A 16,569-nucleotide genomic window follows, 5' to 3' on the forward strand; every position below is an offset into this window, starting at 1 on the left:
CTTGGATAATAAAAGTTGTGGACTTTGTACACAAGTTGTGGGTCTTAATTATTTTTATATGCGAAAATGTTTTACCTTAATTAATATATTATATTGATGGCAGTTTATAAACATTTTTATAATTTCTATAAGAATTATGAAATTATGAAACTGTAACATCACAATATTTAAAATGTGATAATCAATAATAATGTTAAAGAACTTGAAAGTTAGAATATGCTAAAAAGAGATGTGAACCACTTAATCAAGCCCTAAATTATTTAGAAGTTTATGTTAATATTAATTTTTGTAGTCTTTTATTTCTCTCATTACTTTTTTAAGATAAAAATTGTGATATAAAGTTGAGGTAAAAAATATAATAATTAATTATTTGTTTTCTTTGAGCTTTTAAATATATAGTTGGTATATTCTTTTTATTATTTGAATCAAATATGCATTTTTAATCCTATTTTTGTGGACAGTTTTGAATTACCCTTGTACTTAGTAAACAATGAAAATAAAAACTAATTAAACATTGAATAGACAAAATACACCCAATTTGATACTGGCAATTCTTAAAATAAATAACAATTAAAAAGTTATTATCGTCGATTTTAGAAGCACAAGAGTATTTAGATTATACTTTTATATTAAATAATTAAATAATAGTGTCAGTCTATCATATCAAAGCTTAATTTAAATAAAATATAATAAAGTGTTGCTTGGTTTATTTAACGCAAAAAAAAATTCTTAAATTGTTGTTGATTAAATTAATGTTATCAAGATGGTATATAGTCGACACTTATTAATAGGAAAAATAAATAAATAAATAAATAAATAAACTGAGCTATGTAAATCATCAATCAAGTATTCGTGTCATTTATTTCATATTTTTTTCTCTTTTTTTTTTCAATTTTCAATTCTAATTCTGACATTTAAAGTGACATTAGTTATATTTAAGGATGAACTAATATATTAACAAATTGTTATAAAGTATCAAAATCAAGATACTGAAAAACGGTATGAGGCAAAAACATAAAAAAGAATGATGTGATGTAAGTAAGAGAAGGATGTGGAGAATAAAACTAAAAGAAAATCGAGACACAAGGTATCAAGAAAGAATATAAAAATAAAAGTCAATATAGGAATTAAAGTGACCCAAAGAATGGTCAAGAATTCAAGCAATGCATTAAGAAAGGCAACATCTAGAAAAAGGTTAACTGGGCAGATTTTAGGTCATTGGTTTTGTAGATTTCTTATATCAATTTCTAGTTTAGCTTTAGTAATTTAGTTTCTTGCAATTTCTATCCTTGCAATTTACATTTCTAATTGATTACTCTAGTCCATTTTCATCTTCTCCACTTTCCTTTGTGACCTTTCACTACCCATACATCTTTCCATCTTTATACACAAAAGTACAAATTAAGATTATTGAAAAGAAATGCATTACTTTCTTACTAAAATCCACATCAAAAGAGAATCAGCTAATTGAATATCTTTGTAAAATTAATCCATTAATATTAGTGGCTTACACAATTTCATCTTAGTTGTGAAAACATAAAAGTACACACTCTAATGTAGATTGAAAAACAGTAGTTTACTAGTCCACTTGACAAAGAATGTACAAGTTGATTTTATTCATAAAAGAACAAATAATTGAATAAGTATTGAACCAAAATCCTCGAAGATATATGAACATGTTCAAAATGAAGTCCCTGTTGAAAGCCCTAATCGTGAAGTAGATGAAAAACATACAAGTGTGTGGTTGCGAGGAGGTAGAGATCAAGTGGTGTCCTTATTGAGCAAAGATTCTTGGATTGAGATTTAAACCTTTTATCATCATTGTTCTAAAGGTGGTTTCTCGAGTGAGTTTTCTTTATCTTTATGGGATTTTTTGTATTAAGTTTTTTTGTTTGGTGTTGCATTCAATAGTTCGAGTGATGGTGGAGGTATATGTTGGAATTGTCTAACGTGCACTAGTGCAGAAAAGACCTTTAATGTCACCCTTTAGACGTCTGATCATCGAATATTCAACGTAAAAAATGATCGGTGACATTTTTCATAAATAAAACAACTATTTAGACGTCGGCTATGGCGGAGCCCGACGTCTAAATACTCATATACGTCGACTCCCCTGAATAGACGCCAAAACTAAACGAAAAGGTAAAAAATAAAATTTATTCTATTTAAATGTCTGTTATGGGGGAACCGACTTCTAAAGCCATTTAGACGTCTGTTATGGGGGAACTGACGTCTAAATACATAACCCAGAAATTTAAAAAGTCACTTTTTGACTCTATTTAGACGTCTAATCCCGCCACTCCGACTTCTAAAGTCATTTAGACGTCTTTTATTGGGGGAACCGACGTCTAAATGTCGGCATTAAAACACTGCGAACGCGAGGTAGCCGTTACGCGTACTCATTGTTCATCATCTTCGTTGCGTTTTCTCTCTACGGGTTACGCTTTTCAGGTTCGTTTTCTCACTTTTGCACCGTTTTAAATTAATTTTACTCCGATTACATCACTCTTTGATGCATTATCTTTCATTTGAACCGATTAAAATGCGTTTTCGTTGGGTTTTGGTACAGTTATTCTCGTGTCCTTGGGCGGCGTTCTTCGACAGTGGTTTCTTGCGTTTTGCACTCCTCCAATTCTCTCCACTACGTTTTTAAAACCATCCAATAAAAAAATGTACAATACATTCTCTTCAACTAAAATATAAAGTTGTAAACTCGAATCACTTTGAGTCAAAAGCAACCTCAGAAACGTCTGACCTGTATGGATCCGACGTCTATATAGACGTCTGACCTATAGTGTCGGACGTCTCATTAACGTCACCCATATAGACGTTGGACAGAGATCAGACGTTAAAAGCCCAAAATAACAGACGTCTAAAGTCTTTTCTGCACTAGTGGTGGTTTTTTATAGTCACTCTTCATTACAACGTTTGACTTGACAATTTTAGTCTTGTCCTTTGCCATGATTTTCACTTGTGATGTGTCCATTTCTTGGATGAATTTGTTTGTTGAGTTTGTTATTCTTGTTTCGTGGTAGTAAACTTTTGAAAGATATGGTCAATATTTTATTTACAGCCAACTTTAAGACGAAGTTATTCGTCAGAATTGGAAAACAATTTCATAAGATTTTGACAAGTAGAATATTAAGATTTAACATTCCTAATTATGTATTATAATAAAATGTCACTAGTGCAAAAAAGGCCTTTAACGTCACCCTTTAGACTTTCGACCCTCGAATATCCAACGTAAAAAATGACCGATGGCATTTTCCGTAAATAAAACAACCATATAGACGTCTATTATGGAGGAAACAGACGTCTAAAGTCATATAGACGTCTGATGTGGGAGGGGGGAACAAACTTCTATGTACTAATTTTTGAAATCTAAAAAGTCACTTTTTAACTCCATTCAGACGTCAGATTCCGCCAATCCGACTTCTAAATCCAAATAGAGGTCTGATGTGGGGAGAACAGACTTATATATACTCATTTTTGAAATCTAAAAAGTCACTTTTTAACTCTATTTAGACGTCAGATCCCGCCAATCCGACTTTTACAGCCATACAGACGTCTGATGTGGGGGGAGTTGACTTCTATATACTCATTTTTGAAATATAAAAAGTCACTTTTTACTTCCATTTAGACGTCAAATCCCGCCAATCTGACTTCTACAGCCATATAGACGTCTGATGTAGGGGGAACCGACTTCTATATACTCATTTTTGAAATCTAAAAAGTCACTTTTTAACTCCATTTAGATGTCAGATCCCGCCAATCCGACTTCTACAGCCATATAGACGTCTGATGTGGGGGGAACCAACTTTTATATACTCATTTTTGAAATCTAAAAAGTCACTTTTTAACTCCATTTAGACGTCAGATCCCGCCAATCCGACTTCTACAACCATATAGACATCTGATGTGGGAGGAACCGACTTCTATATGGCTACATTAAAACACCGCGAGCGCGAGGCAACAGTTACGTGCACTTAATGTTCATCATCTTCCTCGTGTTTTCTCTCTACGGGTTACACTTTTCAGGTTCGTTTTCTCACTTTGGCACCGTTTAAATTAATTTTAGTCCAATTACATCATTCTTTGATGCATTATCTTTCATTTGAACCGATTAAAATGCGTTTTCGTTGGGTTTTGGTGCAGTTTTGCTCGTGTCCTTGGGCGGCGATTTCTTGCGTTTTGCACTTTTCCTATTCTCTCAACTACGTTTTTAAAACCATCCAATACAAAAAAAACGTACAATACATTCTCTTCAACTAAAATATAAAGTTGTAAACTCGAATCACCATGAGTCAGGAGCAACCCGAGAGGCCTCAAGCGGAAAAAGAACCAATCAAATATGGCGACGTTTTAGACGACTGATCTATAGTGTCAAACGTCTATGTAACATCCCGATTTTTTTTTCAAGATGTCACGTTGTAAAAATTTTCACAAAATAATTCCATAAAACAATCCTTTAATACAATCAAACTTTATTTGATTAAAATGCAGAAGAAAAACATAATTATAAACGTTGTCTGTTCAAAACGACAATATCAAAATAATCTCTTTTACAATAAAATAGAAAGTCTGAAATCTTTTAAATAGAATAAATGATCATTCCCGAAATAAAGATCTCAACTCTACGTTCGATCCAGCCTTATCTGCAACATCATTTACTCTCGTACAAGTACGATCATTGTAGGTGAAAACCATAACCACAACATGCAAGGGTGAGCAACCAGAAATATCATAACACACAATATACAATAAGCATATTAACTTCAGAGTATATAATCGTACAACATATTTCATCACAACATCAACATTAAAGCCAATCCATTCATGACCTAATGTTGTTTCCTTCTACTGTGTCGTCATAACCTGATTCGCAAAACAGGACAATTCGAGTCGTCTTCTATCGCAACTTCCGACCTATCTCCCCGACTTCTCAAGGAATTACGAGTAAAAACTTCGGTTAGGCGCACCCACCGAGCACTATACTCACACGAGCTGAAGTCATTTTGGGTGAGACATCCACATCCCCTCGCAGAGGGAAGTGACACTCAAATCACTATCTCTAAACGAAAGTCCAACACAATATTACCGTAGCTTAATACGAAAAGTTCATCCATGACCGGCCACACTAAAAGGAAATAACATAGTTTCATATTCACATCACATTTCCATACATATTCTTAATAACATGCATTGCTCATCCATCACAAGACTTATAATACAATCTCCTTACATTCCACCTTTAATCTCAATAATAGACGTTAACTCATCAATAATAAGCATTACTCACCAATTACAAGGTTTATAATATAATCTCAACACATTCCACACTTAATTTCAATAATAGAAATTAACACCACAACACAATCTCAAGAGCACACACACATTAATCATCGATCCAGTAAATTCAACCTTACTAAATCTTTGAATAACAACTTTCAATAAGACTTCCATACACAATTACTAAAGTATGACATCAAAACACTCAAATCATATATTATTTATCATAACTTCCAACAGTCCTTGTATACCACATTGCAATTGGCACATGTCCTTTTGATAATAATATTACCACATTAAACAAAATATCAGAATAGACATATCAGAGCTCATAATAGGCCATTTAACGTAAGGAAGAGGGTGATACATAAGCCTACTCAAGACCTTGCCTTCTCAAAAGAAAGATAACCAAACTATGGCCCATCAACACCTATCACTAGTAAAAAGGTTAACTAAAGAAGTATATAAACACATAAAACTCGTACTAGGCTACATAATCTAAAAAAGAAATGCACGAGAGTCAAACGTCTCTTAAGCCATGCACGAGACTCTCCCATGCATCCAAAAAGAAAAACAAAACACTTCCATCTTCAATTGCAAGTGAGATTCCAATGCAACTCCTATAGGAGGACTATCATCACATAAACCATTAGACCAGTAATAGCTGACTGATATTAAAACAAAATTATCTAAATATAAACTTTTCTTCAACTCATTTTGAAAATTAAGACAAAAATAGTTATTAATTAATTTTCACACATCTCCTTAACATTTTTATCACTCGGAAATATACCATAAATAAATCTTTAATACTAGAAAATATAAAAATAAAAATAAAAGATATTTTTATTTTATCGAGGTCTTACCGTCTATATAGATGTCTGACCTGTATGGATCGGACGTCTATATAGACGTCTGACCTATTGAGACCGATGTCTCATTAACGTCACCGATATAAACGCCGGACAAAGATCAGACGTAAAAAACCCAAAATAACATACGTCTAAAGTCCTTTCTGCACCAGTGTGTATTAATTGATAAACTTAATTTTCATATGTTAAAGCTATTTAACTTATGTTTTTCTAATTTGATGTTGAAAAAAATTCTAATAAAAAAGTTCTTAGAATTAATCAAACCTTTTCTAAATTTTGGTTTTGGACAAATAAACATCACATCCAAATTTAAAAAGAGATTATATAGTGATAGGAATACAAAATAAATGAAGAAAATTATTGCTATGATCAAGACATTTTCATTGTTGTATATATTTTCTTGTTGTAACAAAATTCGTTTTGGACGTACCTTCCTTTCTCTGGAGCATGATCAATCTAAAACTATGTCCATGTCTTTCAAAGTCACACGCGAAGTGGAAGTCTATAATAGACAACTTTAACAATATATATTAGACGAATTTGTCTATAATAGTTTGAGTTAGATTATGAAGTGAAATTCTAACCTTAACCAATCTAACTATTCAAACCAAAAATTAAGTATGAAGCAATGCATCAAATTCAACGAGGAATGAGATTATATTCATGGCATTTTTCTTCAAATGCTACATTATGACCAATTCGCCCTAACTGCCACTCTATGGTTTTTAATTCACATCATGTCACACTCTTAGACTCAAATATCATTATTACTAGTAAAGAAAATCTTTTTTCTGTTAAGACAAGATCATCTATAAGACTGAACTCTCTAAATGTCCTCGTATGTTTTGAAGTTTAACAAACAAGAATAAACGAAATGAGCATATGACAAAATGTTATCTTTGGAAAAATAATATTAAAAGATAAGTGTTTTATGAAAAAGTTTTGTGAAATCTAAGCGCTTTGAGAAAAGCTTTAGTAAACAAACGCACTACAAAATGATTTCCTCATAAATGCGTCAATGAGAGTCTCTTAAACACACTCGTGCTAATGCTTTGATAAACAATGCTAGACGAGCTCTCACTATAAGTTATAAAATGATGATTTTGGTAAAATTGTTAAAAGGTTCAAACATTAATCCAAAAACATATGTCGGAAGATATTTTGCTAAACGCACTCTTGAACTAAAAGATAAATTACTAAACAGGGTTGTTAGGAAAAGCCTTGCAAAGGCTAAACGATACTTGTGCTAAACAAAGTTTTCATCCAACGATTAAACTCTCATGAACTACTTGGTATCTTTACAAGAATGCTTAAACGATCAAATCCTGCTAAAACAGTACAAAACTTGAAAAACTTACAATTGTTCCAAACGACATTAAATGACATTAAATACACAACGTTAAAAACAAACAAAAGTTATAAGAAAAAAGACATATCTACCTACATGCATATCTACTCTACTTTGTGCAGATTACCTATGTCAAGCATTCACCTGCTCCACTGTATGCAAATCAGAGGTGAACATTGGAGACAAAGAAGATATTCATAGAATGTTCTCTCTATCAAAAGTCGTGTCTGAAAGTTCGTACTACCTACTTTTTAGAAAAAAGCAAGGTCAAAAGACAGGCAAATACTCTCACGCTTCATAGAATCATAAGCTTATTGTTATAAGAAGAGAGAAAACTCAAAGAGTTTGTTAGATTGATTTGTATTGTAAACATATATCCTCTATGTGATAGTAATCATCTAAGGACTTATAAACAATCTGACTGATTGAATATTTTGAAGAGAATACAAACACTTAACGCTTAACTTGGTGGTGTTAAAAGGTATGTAGACGGGTTTGTCTAGTGGAAACCAAGAGTGGATGAAACTCAACTAGACAGTGTATCAGGAAGATACCGGGAGTGTCTAGGGATACCAAAAGTGGTAAAGAATATTACACAATTAAGAGTTAGTGAAACTCGGTTCTAATGAGAGTAACGTGGGATACTTGGATTGACTAGGTGATACCAGAAGTGATGCAAATACTAAGTTGTAATCTTGTTGAAGATTATAGTGCAACCATCTAAAAGGTCTTAGAGGAGAACTAGACGTAGCTTAGTAGAGTGAACCAGAATAAAATAATTGTGTGTTTATTACTTCAGTCTTGCCAAACGTTTTTCTTACAAACCCTGAAGTTGCTTAATATCTCAATAGTTTGTAAAACTTTATTGTCACCAAATGCTATTTTTATCAAGAGCTATATTTCTTAAAACGCTGCAGCAGATTCAACTAGATGACTGAAAAACATTCATTTAAGAATTTGCAGTTTGAACAAAACTTTCAAGACAAGTGTTTAAAAACTTACACAAACCATTTAATCTTTATCAAAGGTTGTTAAACTATCGTTCAGTGAAAAGTTTTCCTATAACATTATTCAACCAACACCCCTTCCTTTTAGTATTTTCCATATGCTTTCACTTTACACATTGAAGGTGAAGTTCAATTTCACAATATGATGATTTTCTATTTTATTAATTTTACTGAGATTGTATTGTTTGTAAATTAGTCATAAAATATCCTGCAAAAAATATTAATTATTTTATAAAAATTGCCTTAATTAAATTTTACTATTATTGTAATGTTTTACTTTCAAAATATATTGATTTTAATATTAATATAAGTTTTCTAATATGTTTTAAAACATGAAAATCAATAAACATTAATTTATTCGGAAGGTATATATAAGGTAAATAACATTAAAATTTCATTAAAAAAATGCATTACAAATTCAAATTGAACCCTTTACTATGCCAAAAATGAACATAAGCATCGTATAGTTGAATAGTTAAGTTGGGCTAAAATTTCTTTTTGTCCTCTAATTTGATTAGAAAATTCACTTGGACTCATAATTATTATTTTGTGTAATTAAGTCCTTTAGTTTTTAAAATTAATCCATTTAAGTATTTGTCGTTAGATTGACATTACCATTGTCCAAATTTGTAGTATTTTTATTTTTTAAAAAATCTTTTTGTCACATGTCAGGTCAAAGTCATGTCACATGTCAGGTCGATGTCATGTCACATGTCAATGACAATGCCATGTCTTAATGGTAATGCCATGTGACACTGATGGTGTCATATGTCCTTATCTTATATTTCATTTAGTCCTTATATTTGAAATTTTAACTCAATTTAATTTCTTATTTTTTTAAATAGAGCAATTTTGTTCACCGATAGAATGGGATATATATATATATATATATATATATATATATATATATATATATATATATATATATATATATAATTTGTAATTAAGCTTAATTACTAATTTGATCTTATTTTGGAGAAAGACAAAATTGATCACTTTAAAAGTGAAACTAAATTGAGTTTAAATTTCAAAGATAAATACTAAATTGAATGAAAGACATTATCATGTGACTTTATCACGCACTACCACTACCACGTGGCATGACATTAACCTGACATGTGGCAAAAAAAAATTGAAAATATTACGAATTGACACGTGGTATGTACGAAACATTAACTGTTGAGATAAAATCGAAATTTCTAGCAATCCAAGTTTTGAAGCTATTCAAATAGCACTCAATAAAATATTGCTTATAAAGAAAAGTGTCTAAGGAAAGAAAATGTCTTTCAAATAAATCATCTAAAGAATGATACATGTAACAAACAACGCCTGAACGTTTAAAAGGTCAACTCGTCACAAAAAGCATCTTACTAAGATAAGCGTCTCTTTGAGACTCAAACAACGTTTTATCAAGCATAAGTCTTGTGAAACATATCATCTAACAAAAGTTGATAAACGATGTCGAAAAACATATATAAGCATATAATAAATAGAATGTTTATGAAGAAAGCAAGGATAAAAGAGAGAAATTTTTTCAAGAAAAATATTTTCCAGACTAGTGTTAAACGGTACAAACTCCTAACAAGAATATCCAAATAAGCTGGTGTCTCATGAAAACGAAAGTTTTTCTCTTGTATAACACTAAGACTAAAAGAAAATCTTATTCAATTACAGTGTTATCTCAAGCAAAGCTTTTTAAAGAATACAATTTCTGATGAATGACCGCTAAACAATATAGCCTTTAAAGAACCATCTAATGTTCATATCATCATATTATTATACATGTTATATGTCTTACCAAAAGATGCATTTATGAATGACATGAAAAATGATAAAATGACTTGAAGACACAATACAATCTAACACTTACCAACGTTCAAAATATTTAATGCATGTATGATAAAGTACCTTAATGCTTGCATACCTTGTTTTCTTTATATATATAGGAAATGACAACACCAAGCTTTATCTCAAAGCTCTAAACAAAGAGATGTTGAGAAATAAGAATGTCTCTTCAAAAGCCTCTAGCCTAAAAGGATCGTCCAAGCTACTTACGTGAAAAAGCATTGTTGCCCTACAATGTAGACATAAGTCTAATCAAGCTACTGAAAAAGGCTATAAAGCATATCTTGAAATCTACCCATGTCCAACGGACATCCCTTAAGGAATACTATATAAAGAAGATCAACTAAAGAGAAATCATTGTAGAAGGCAGAAGTAGAAGAGAGAAAATGAGAAAGAGTATGCTCTAGAAAAATCATCAAATATCAACACTACTTTATCTCAATACTTATATTATATAGTATGATGCTCTTCAATAGAGATGGTGAAAGCATAGTCAAGCAAGAAAAGATATGAAGAGAAAGTTATCATCACTTCTAGCCTTCTACTTTTTCTCCAAGCCTACAATGTCTGATACTTCTAGAATACAATAAGAAAAAAGAAAAAGAAAAGAGAAAAAAAAAAAGAACAAAGAGCTATTATTGAATATCTACTCTGAAGTTTATAACCGAGCTAACAATGTATAATGCTCATTCAAAGATGAGAAGAGATGAAAAGAGAGAAAGAACTTCATGAGCTTATATAGTCTACACATATACCTTGGTTTTTAATAGTTTCAAAACCTATCATATGTTGCTTGCAAAAAGTTTTAGAAACACTATTCACCCCACCCCATCCTGCCTCTAGGTTTTCCTTGTGTATTTTCATTAAGGTGAATCTATGATAAAAGTCCTATCATTTTTAAAAACTAGATGACTTGATTGCATCAAATAATAATTAAGGGTCTGATGAAAATTTTCAAACAAATTAGAGGTTAAAAAAGATATTGGAGCCTTAAATTGATAAATTTATGTATTCCTTCCCTTGGTCGTCATCTTCCTCATAACATTGCATTCCACGGTGGTTGGTGGGTAGCACTTGAGATTATAAATCACAATGTTATTGATAAGGTTCTTGATATGATATTCTCATCGCTGATAAACATTCTCCTACTAATGCCTGATTTAAACAACAAAAAACATCATTGAAAACTCATATAAGCGACGAGAAAAAGTACACACATGCTTATAGCTTTTGCCTCAGAAGACAAATTCATGTTGAAACAAGTGGAAACTATCAAACTGCACAAAAAAGAATAAGCATATATGGAGGAAGTTGTTTGAATTGGTACCCCATGAAAGTAATGGGCGAAGAGGGTTAACCAAAAGATAACTCATTGTTTGGTCGAAAAAGTCAATTGTATACCTAAAACTTAGTTTTTTAACTCATTTAATTTAAGTGGGTAATAGGGATGACAAATGAATTTCACATGCTTGTCATCTAATATCTATCACATCTTCATATAAACACCCTTAATTTATTAGGTACTCTAAATAACTTATATTATTTTTTCTTTGATCCTTATATTCGTAACTGATTTTTAAAACGCACATTTAAACAACTTTTATTCTTTTTTTACTCTTTTATAGAATTATTTTACTTTTATCCAATTCTTACTTGATATTTATAAAATTATAATTTTTTTCTCAATTTTTTACATTGGAGAAAAGAAAATGTATAACATTTTGACATTCAATAAATGATTTTTTCTTTTTTTGATTATTATATATATATATATATATATCATTTAGAATTGTAAAAGGGTGAGTAGGAATATATCGTTATCCTATTAACACTAGTGCAAAAATATCATTTAACATCAAGCATTTAACATTTAATAAACGAAAAATCAACGTAAAAGTTATTAGTGGCAGTTTTATACATCTGTCATCCTCAAATTGAACGTCAAATAATATACCAACAAAACTAAAAGTTATTATTTTATTAAATTTAGATGTCAGTCATAAGACGTGTAAGTCATATTAGACGTCTGATTTCATCACCACAAATGTAAAAAATGTGTGAAAATATACGATTTAGGTGTCAATATTAATTTTGTTTAGGGAACCGACATCTTAAAGCAATTAGACGTTAACTACAAAGGGACCGATGTCAAATGTGGTGCATTTCACAACTCCAAAACGCCAGCGTCAATTACGCGTTTTGTCTTCTTCCTCTTGCTTTCCTCAAAAAGTCAATTAAAAAAAAAAATAACAATTATTTTCTTTTGATTCACTTACCAGTAAAATATTAAGTGACATACATGAGTTGTTATTATATAGGTTTAATTGCTTCCTTTGTCCCCAGTTTGGTTGAATTGTGTCAAATTCATCCTCATTTTTAAAAAAGTTTCATTGTCATCCTCACGTGGTGTAAAAGTTTCATTGTCGTCCTCACGTGGTGTAAAAGTGTCAATTGAATCCAAAGATAGAAAAAATTTGTGTCAAAGTAGTCATTTTTCCTATATATCTGTGTCTTCCTTTCATACAATCAAGTACAGATATTCATTTTACCTTATCCAATTTAAGGCTTTTCATAACTCCAGAGAAGTGACATATGAAAGGAAGACACAGAAATATAGGAAAAATGACTACTTTGACACAAATTTTTTCTATGTTTGGATTCAATTGACACTTTTATACCACGTGAGGACGACAATGAAACTTTTTAAAAAATGAGGATGAATTTGACACAATTCAACCAAACTGGGGACAAAGGAAGCAATTAAACCTATTATATATCGTATAATTTTTTTTCTATTTCTGAAAATTATTTGAAATGATTTTTTAAATACTTATATTTTGTATTTTTTTCTTACTTTCTAATTAACTAATTTAAGTATTCTTATAAATATTTTTATATAAAAACACTTTACTGAAAATCTTAACTTATTATAATCATTTTTTAATTCTGATTTATTTAGTATATATTTTTCTTTTATAAATAAGTCTCTTTACATTATAACTATAATTTAATTATTAATTAAATAATTTTTTTTAAGAAAAAAAATCTGTTATATATATATATATTAATAATTTTAATTATATTAAATATGTTTATTTTTATTAATATATATTAGTGACAACTTGTATAGTTTACGATAACAAAAAATAATAAAAGTACTACTACTACTATTATTATTATTATTATAAAAATAAAATAACTTTAATGACTTTATTTTGTAGATGGTTTTATAACTAAAAAATATTAAATTTGTTAAAATTTTAAAAAAATTATTAAATTTAGACAAAAAAATACTTAACGTAAATTTATAAAATAATTATTCTAATTTTAAAAAACTATTTATTTAAAAAATAAAATTGGAAAGCTAATGTGAACACAAAAAAGAAATATATATATATATATATATATATATATATATATATATATATATATATATGTTAAATATATTATTTTACTTTACAAAATTATTTATCATGATCCGGTGACTCTTGGGTATGTTAACGTATGTATGAGAGTTTTGCATGGCGTATGAATGAATGTTATGGAATTATATAACCATTCCTCTTCTACTACCTTATGTCATACAAATTTCTAATTTAATTTTCTGATAACTATCTCATATTGACTCTATTATCTTTTTCAAAAAGAAATATTTATTACTCTATTTTAACACACTTGTGCTTGTAATTTATGCCAAAAAAAAGTCACAAGAAATTGGTATACCAAGTTTGTCATCTATTGGGCTAAAAATGACTGTGAATGAATGATTCTTCACTGATGAGCAAACTGTTGGAAGTATACCTACTCCTGCTGCAGATCATACTTCCTTCATTCCATAAACTGATTTTGAGAAATATGTTGTTGATCAATTTAGGAAGAAGTCTAAAAGGGATGAGAGAGTTGAAGATACTCTTTTCAGACGGGAGAAGAAGGGAAACAAGAATGACATTGGCTTTGAAACTGAAGATTCTAATGATGAGTCAGCTGATGAAGAATGAATGAAATCTTCTTCATAAGAATAGGGACTACTTTTGTATGTGTATTTTTTTTTTTAATATTTTGTAATCATGGCTATTAAGTCACCTCTGGTTTTATGTATTGCTTTCGGTTTTATTTTGAAATGAAATGAAGATTTATCTTAGTAAAGGATATGTGAATTGTGAATGTTGATTGCATTGTATGTGGACTAACCCTCAATCTAGTTGAGAAGAGAAGATTATGCAGTTCTGATATTGATCAAAAACTGATCACTAGTTTAAAAGTGCAAATTTCAATACACTGTTAACTTTAATCGATTAAGGAAGAAGTAAAAAGAAAAAAAAAAATTCATGTTTGATTTTAAAGAAAGAAGAATCATAAGAGTGCCACATTTTTCTATGGCGGAAGAAAAAAACGTCGAAGCCCCATCGAATACGACATTGTATTAAGCACACCATTAATGCTCCCAACTACTTCAATTCCCTTCACGTCCCAGCCCTACAGCCTTCGACGTTCTATTAATGCTCTCCTGTTTAAAAGAAAAAAGTAAAAAGAATTAAAAAGTAGAAACTTTTGGCTTCCAATACTACGTCTAAGCCCTTCAAATTCGACGTAACCTTTGCACTTTATAAGAAAAAATTAATAAAAAAAGGCACGCTGTTTTAAGAGAAAACGTCGAATTATTTGGGACTTCGACGTTGCTTTTAAATATAACGTCAAATTTTTATTGTATTCGACATGAAATTTATTATTGAATGTAAAAACATAACACAGTCTCATTGTTTGTTCGCGGTTCCATTTCTGCTTGAACTTTCTTCTTGGTGGACGACTGCGATAAAGAAAGAAGGTTATTTTTAAGTCGTTTCTGTCTTTGTAATGTCATTTGGTTCTCATTTCTAAGTTTGACCGATTGTTTTTTCGTTTATCTTTAGGCTGTTTTTCGTACGTGGTCAGCGAACTTCATCATCTTCTCCAAAGACACCATTTGAAGTATGTTTTTTTTTCTTAAAATACTCCGTATGATGTATGTGCTCGTGTTTGTGTTGTGTTTGTCGATTCTGAACATATGATATTTATATGTATAATGATACTATGATAGTTTTTTTTCCTTCAACATATGATATTTGTATTCGTTCGTGGTCAGAGAACTTCGTCATCTTCTCCAGTGATACCATTTCAAGTTTGGTTTTTTTTTCCTTCAATATCTCTTACGTATGATATGTGTTCGTGTTTTTGTTGTGTTTTCGATTCTGGACGTATGATATATGTATAACGATAGATATTTGTGTTTGTGCACGTATACTATGATAGTTTTTTTTTCCTTCAACGTATGATTGATATTTATTTTTGGTTCTCTACGTAAGTTAGTTTTTTTTTCGTGGATTCTTTGCTTTTAGTGTAGTAGTATGGATCGAAGCTGGATTCATCAGCGTCATATTAGTAAAGAGTATGAGCGAGGTGTTTTTGAGTTCATACAATATGTTAAAGAACACGCAAAACCAGTGAACAGGGCATACTTTTGCCCTTGTGTTTGTTGTCTCAAATCAAGTATATGAAGACTTGGACAACATCCATGATCATCTATTCATCTATGGAATAATGGGAAGTTATACAGTTTGGACTTGGCATGGGGAAGTATTATATAAGCCAACAACTTTAAGACGTTCGGATTTTGTCGACGAATGGATGAGTGATCATTTAGACGAAATGGTACGTGATGTTGGCGAAGAAAATTTTGGAAGAGCTCATTCATACGATAATCTTAAGAACAATTTAGAGCAAGAGTTGTTGATGGACAAATTTATGAACACCAATTTATGATGTCACAAACTTGTTTTTCAATCGGCAAGTATGACCGAATCGTTCAAGTAATAAACTTGGTAAGACCAAGTATCGTTCTTCCCAAAGGACTCACGGCCTAGTTTAGTTGTGTGGGTTACTGATTAGTTAAGACTTAAAGACAAAATATTTGGATTTTTATATATGCAAAAGACGAAAATTAAATATGTATGCATGAAGTTTTGATCAATGGCAAAAAGCAAAAGATAAACACTTTCAATGAAATTTATGTATGAATATGTTGTTGGGGGTCAATTTCATCTTATCCACTCTCATATATTTTAGGAATTCAACATTCAAATCATCATTGTTAATGCCACTCTCTAAAGTACCTTTCTAGAAGGCTTCTCCCTAATCACGAGTTCATACAATTCCTAGCATTCCTAATGAT

Source organism: Vigna umbellata, chromosome 6 (genome assembly GCF_029865625.1).
Source record: "Vigna umbellata cultivar VRB3 chromosome 6, Vumbellata_1.0, whole genome shotgun sequence".
Lineage (NCBI taxonomy): Eukaryota > Viridiplantae > Streptophyta > Magnoliopsida > Fabales > Fabaceae > Vigna > Vigna umbellata.